Raw genomic sequence first — 6,282 nt, 5'->3', positions numbered from 1 at the left:
CCTGACCCATGAGCTGGCCTGTTAACCAGGAGATGCAAGCTGTCCCTCTGGGCCTGCCTTCGGCCCCCGAGGAACAGAAACAAAACAGGTCAAAGTTATTTACAAAGCAAGACGCACATACAGCATGTACGTATTTATAGGAAACAAAAGTGACTACGAGGGGAGAAGCAGGGTGCCCACCTCAGCCCCAGGGTCCGGCAAGAGTGGAGGAAGGAAGAAAGTGCACTTACACAGAGACTCCTCCTTTCACCTGCGTGTCTGGGGGGGTCTTTCAGATGCAGTCAGCATGCTCAGGAGAACCCTTGGGGGGTGGCTGGAGGGAGGGGGAGACACTGACACTTGACTGGGACCTGAGAAGACCAAGCGACATGCGGGGCACCCCCGGGGGTCTCAGCTAGACCTGTTCTCCACAGCCTCCACCGCGGGAAGGAGGTCTGGGCTCCCACTGCCCTGAACCCCTGCCTCGGGCCAGTCCCCAGAGCACTAGCGGTTGGTTAGAGTCCTGGGCTGGTCCCCAGAGCACTAGCGGTTGGTTAGAGTCCTGGGGACGAGGGTGCGGATGCCACANCTCCACCGCGGGAAGGAGGTCTGGGCTCCCACTGCCCTGAACCCCTGCCTCGGGCCAGTCCCCAGAGCACTAGCAGTTGGTTAGAGTCCTGGGCTGGTCCCCAGAGCACTAGCGGTTGGTTAGAGTCCTGGGGACGAGGGTGCGGGTGCCACGCTGTCTTCTGGGGGAGCCATCCTCCAAGCATGGCCCTGGCTGGTGGCCGTCCCTGGAGTCGCAGGCCAGGGCTTCCCTGGCCGGAGGTGACAGGGAGCCATCTGTCCATCTAGCCACCTCCGTGTGGAAACCTCCCACGGGTGTGGTGCTGCCCAAAGCCTCTCCCACGAGGGACCTGAGCAGCTCTCTGTGGACCAGCTCCATGTCCTTGAGCCTGCTGAGCTTGACCGTGAGCTGCTCGATGGTGTGGAAGATGTTGCCCACATCCCTGAGGGCCAGGCTGGGCAGGGAGTGGCGAGGGCACCTGTGACCTCCACTGGGTCCCCAAAGCTGCCAGTCAGGGAGGCTCTCGGACTGGGAGGGCTCAGTGCTGGAGTCCAGGGGTCCGGCCAGCATGCTGACATAGAAGCAGTTCCTTTTTCTCATGACTTTGTAACTTCCTGCCGCCTCAGTGCTTAAAGCCTCTTCCTCTGGGTTCCTGTCCAGCTCGGGAGACTCCCAGATCCTGGAATTCCTGGCCCATGGGGGCAGCTGTTCCAGAGAACAGAGAGCCACGTCCTCCTCCTCTGGCCCTTCACCCCCGGGGGTGGCGTGCCCTGGGGCGCTCGGGTCCCCGGGGCGCCAGCTGCTGCTCCCGAGAGAAGGCGCAGGTGTCAGGCCGTCGCCAGGCTCCCCAGCGGGCTGCGCTTCAGGACAGCGACTGGGCACAGGCCGCACAGAATCAGGTGCCGCAGGATCTCCACGTCTTCCAGGGCTGAGTCGGGGAGCCCTTCCATGAACAGAAGACTGGGGAGGGGCAGGAGGATGGGGTCTCTCGTCTGGCCTCCCCTGTTCTCTCCATCCAGGGATGCGGAGGGGTGAGGCAGGGCACCCAGCTCCCCTTCGATGCTGCCTTCCTGCTCGGGATCGTCTAGGAGGCCCGCGTGCTTCCCCTCAACCCTCTGCTGGGGCCCAGTGCCTTCTCCGGGCAGCTCCCCGGGCTCTGGTTCACTGTGGAACACTTCTGGGCCATCCAGCCGGACCCTGTTGGGGGTGGGGCTCTGCTGCACTGGCTCCCGGGCGCCCAGGGGCAAGGGATGGGTGAGCACTGGGGCAGCTCCCGGGCACCCGGTGGCGTTCTGCACAGCCTCGTCCAAGAGCTCCATCCAAGTGTTCTTGCCTGACGACGTTGGTGCCACCAGCTCGGAGATCTGGGGAGGGCCCAGCTCCAAGGTGCAGATAATGAAGAAGGTTCCTTTGTCTGTGGCCACGGAGTGGATGAGCACGACGTTGAGCCTGAGGGCAGGGCTGAAGGTCTGCTTGCTGTCCGTGGAGCCTGCAGCCGTCTTGCTGTGACACTTGAGCAGCAGCTTCTCATCCTGCTTCTGCAGCAGCACCAGGAGATCCTCCAGCAGCAGCACGTTGCAGGTCCAAGCTCTTATCCTTGCTGATCCTCCAGGTCAGGGGCGCCTCGTGGACCATCCTTCTGGCTGTAAGACCAGGCTCCTGAACTCTGCTGCCAGGGGGTTGCTGGCCCTCTCCAGGGATGTGGTGTCCAGGTGTTTCTGGTAGCCCTCCAGTTCTCCGTCTGCTTCACCGCCTCATTCACATACTTGAAGATGTCCCGGCACTAGTCCTGCGCCTGGCAGAGCTTCTCGTGCTCGGCGGTGCCACCCTCCGTGTGCTTGAAGACACTCTCCAGCAGCAGCGGGTACTTGGTGAGCTGTTGTATCTCGGACACAATGAGGTCTCTGAACTGCAGCCGCCAGCACCAGGGGTGACTCTCGGCCTCCTGCATGAAGAGCTGGAAGTAGCTCTCCTTGCACTGCTTGGTCTTGATGAGCCCCAGGGCGATGGACTGATAGGAGCAGAACTGGGCAGCCACCTGCTGGAGCTCCTCCCAGCCGGGGCCATCAAACCGAGCCAGCATGAGGTCACCGATGTCTCTTCTCTGATAATGGGGCCCTCCTCTCAGAGCTTCCTCATGGCCTCGCACCAGGAATTATGGATCTCGATGAGGTCGGGCAGGTTGGGGAAGAGCTGGACCAGCTCCTCCCGGGGCATCAGGTTCTCCTTCTTCATCTGCTGATAGAAGATCAGGTCCAGGTCCCAGAGTGTGTGCATATAGGAGGCTTCCGTCAAAAACAGCTCATTGATGACCTCCTGCCGGTCAATCTCCCTCTGGCTTAGCCCGGCCACCACGTGCTTGCCCACCGGGTGCTGCCAGTTCTGGGCATCTGGCCCTGGCTCCAGGTCTGAGAGCTAGCCCAGATCGTCCTCTAGGAGGTGGGGGAGGAGGGCGTCTGTGCAGAACCCCAGGCTGGGGAACTTGATGCTCCTGAGGCCCATTTTGGGGGTTAAGGGAGGGGTTGGGTTCTACAGAGACCTGGTGGAGAGGCTGGAGAGGATGAGGCTGACTGGTGGAGGCGGGCAGCCTCCGCGGCCGCATCCATGTCCACGTCACTGCGAGAGCAGGGCACATTCTCCACCTTCTGGGACCGCTTCAGCTCCTCCCAGCCCTTCAGGCTCTCAGAGCGGCCCAGGTGGATCTCTGAGCCTGAGCTGTTGCTCTCCAGCAGGTCTCCGGGGAAGCTTCCTGTGGAGAGCCTCTGCGTCCCAGGCTCCGTGGCGTCATACGGCTCGTTGTTCTCAAAGTGCTGAATGATGTTTCTCACATTGCCTGGTTTGACTTCCACAGGGGACAAGGGAATATGAAATGTGCTCTGTGAAGAGCTTTTGTGCTTCCCGATGTACTTGAGGATAGGGTTTCACCTCTTGTCCTCCAAGGCATCCTTGTCTTTTTTGGAATTGCTGCTCTTCTTGGTCTTTGGGAAGAAGGGCAGCCACTTGTCCTTGTCAGGAGCTGCCTGGGCCTTTTCAGCTATGCCGGAAGGCCGTGCCTCTCAGAGACAGAGCCCTGCGTAGCCCATATAGGTGTTGAGAGCGAAATCCATGGGGGTACTCCTGTCCTCCTCGTACTTGGACAGAATGCCTGCCAGGGTGGCTAGCTGCTTCTCAGCCACTTGGAGTTCTCGGATAGGGTCCCCATCCAGGTCCAGCAGGTCATTCTCACCATACAGACTACCCAGCCCCAGGGTGTGCTTTGTTCTGTAGTCCTGGATCTGCTCCTGGATCTCGGGCACGGCTGCCTCCTGCACTTCCCGGAGCGTAGCGTGGATGTCCTCACTGCCGCACAGACGCAAGTCAATTTCAGCCTGTAACACCTCTGGGACTTTCACTCTCAGCGGCTCATTTTTCTCTAAGAAAATATTCCAGATGTCTTTTCCTAAGCTTCGGGAATCCTTGGGGTTTGTCTGCCAGTAAACTGCACACAGGTGAAAAAGCAGCAGACTGGGTTCAGCCTGAGAGAAGATGTACTGAAGGAAAATGCCCAGGTGAGCGGGCCATACCTTCAGCTTCTCAAGGTCCTGGAAGATGATGTCACTCTCGTTGTTGAAATGACCCGGGTCATAATCTTCCTCTGGGCCAATAATTAAAGGCTTCAGGCTCTGGTCTGCGCCCTGCTTGCTGGTGCCGGGCCCTGGTGCATCCAAGCCCTGCCGCCAGTGGTGCTGGGCCAGCCTGGCCATGATCACAGTTGAGGTTCGGGGACTGTCCAGCCCAAGGTTGACAGTGCCGAGTTCTGATTCATCAGCACCTCACTGAGGGAGGGGAGGTGCTCTGTCCCAGCGTCCAAGCTGCTGTCCCCCTCCTGGCAGTCCAGAGAGAGCTGGCCTTCTGATGCTCTCGGGCTGGTGTCACCACATGGGGGGGTATGTCCATGAAGCCACACGTCTCCTGCTGGATCTTCAGCTGGAGCTGAGTGACACACCTCCGGGCACCTTCGATCTGTTCCTCCAGCAGGCTGGTGGGATTCCGGCTGTATACATCACAGATATGCTGTAACTCCTTTTCCTCCTACCTCAGCATATTGCAAAGGATCTGGGTGGCATGTTTTTGGAATTCGGGATCCTGCAGTGGTTTGGGCCCCATAATGCGCTGCGGGGGGGGGCAGAGGTGGGGGCAGAGGTGGTGGTGGGACCACAAGGGCGATGCGGGGGGCTCTGGTGGGGGCAGGGTCCTGCTGCAGCCCAGAGACACCAACGGACGAGGGGTAAGAGCCCAGGAGGGTCAGTGCAATGTAGGCGCCAGATCTGATAAGCTTCACCACCTCCAGGTGTGAGCTGTTGGTCACCATGGTGCCATTGACTTTGATGATCCGGTCACCCTCTTTAACACCAGCTCTCATAGCTGCCCCTCCAGGCCGCACAGACTGCACCAGAACGATACGGTCCCCACTGACCCTGAAGCCGAAGCCATGCTGGTCCTTCTGGATGATGACACAGCACTGAACAAGACCTGCTGTCTCGGAGGTGTTGGAGGACTGGTAGAGGTGGGAAGGGGACCTGTGTTCAGGCACCGGATCTCCCAAAGACAGGCCACCTAACCTGTCTATTCTCTGGGGTAACCTCACACTCATGGTTTCTCAGTGTCTCCGCGGAACAAGGATCCTGCAGTTTTGATGTCTTGATCAGGGCTGAATCGGCTGCAATTTTTAAGAAAGGTGAGAGGAGGGCCTCCCAACCTCATGGTCGGATGCTCGGATGCTTGAATGCGCTGTGCTGGCTCTCAGGACCTGGGAACTGAGGCTCCGCTCTACTTGTACCAGCGAGCATGGTGCCCATTCTCAGCCCCTGGCACCTCCCCTGTCGGAGGAAAAAACCAAAAGAAAAAGAGGAAGAACTATGACCTTCTTAGAAACCAAAAACCCAACCACAAATCTCTTCAAGGATAGCGCTATGGGCTAAGACATGAACCACAGAAAGAATGTGCCTTCAAAATATCAGTCTTCACTGCAAGATACAGATGAAACCCATGCTACAGACGCCGTTCCCGCAGCTGTCCTCCTGCAGGCGGGCGCCCGGTGGCCAGCAGGGCCATGCCGGGTCCCCCGCGCTCAGCTCAACGGCGACACCTACGCCAGGGCAGGGGCGGCGGAAGGCCGGTCCGAACCAGCACTGGGGGAGGCCCCAGGCCTCGCGCTCCAAGGGGAAATGAAAGCATACAACTGGACGTGCACCGCGGCAACCCTTCAAGTCCCGGGTGGCCCTAAGACCGCGGTTATGGAACTCCTTAAAACACAACAACAAAAACAGCTTTTACATGAAAGGTCTGGAGACCCTTCAAGGAGCCAAAGGCACCGAGCAGGAGAGCGGTGTCCCCGCCTCACGCCCGCTGCCCAGGCCGCAATCAACCGCGGACTCTGCTCCCTTCCCCGCGCTGCCTGACCCGCGGCCTCCTCCACGCTGGCCCGCGGGGGCCCTGCCCCACCTCCCTTCCGCCCGGCCCGGCCCGCTCGCCCGCCGCCACCTCCGCTCCCGCCCGGAGTGCACGGAAGGCGGCTCTGCGGCTCCTTCTGGGCCCTTCGCCCTCAGCGCACCGCGCCTTGTGGCGCAGGCCTGGCTGGCCGCCCGTGCCCACGCTGCCCCTTGGGCCCACTCTGGCGGCGCACTACAAAGAACTTCTCAAACTCAATACACAAGAAACAAATAAACAAATCAAAAAATCGGCAGAAGATATGA

At 60.0% G+C, this 6,282-nt stretch overlaps 1 pseudogene; it reads right to left on the bottom strand.

Moving 5' to 3' along the window:
• Positions 1 to 687: 687 nt before the first annotated feature.
• Positions 688 to 5,218, bottom strand: LOC117800705 (annotated as a pseudogene).
• Between the last annotated feature and the right edge of the window lie 1,064 nt (positions 5,219 to 6,282).

The sequence above is a fragment of the Ailuropoda melanoleuca genome, unplaced genomic scaffold (assembly GCF_002007445.2).
Source record: "Ailuropoda melanoleuca isolate Jingjing unplaced genomic scaffold, ASM200744v2 unplaced-scaffold75046, whole genome shotgun sequence".
NCBI classification, from domain to species: domain Eukaryota; kingdom Metazoa; phylum Chordata; class Mammalia; order Carnivora; family Ursidae; genus Ailuropoda; species Ailuropoda melanoleuca.
Note: the sequence above shows the minus strand (reverse complement) of the source record. Positions and strands in the feature narration are given on the sequence as shown.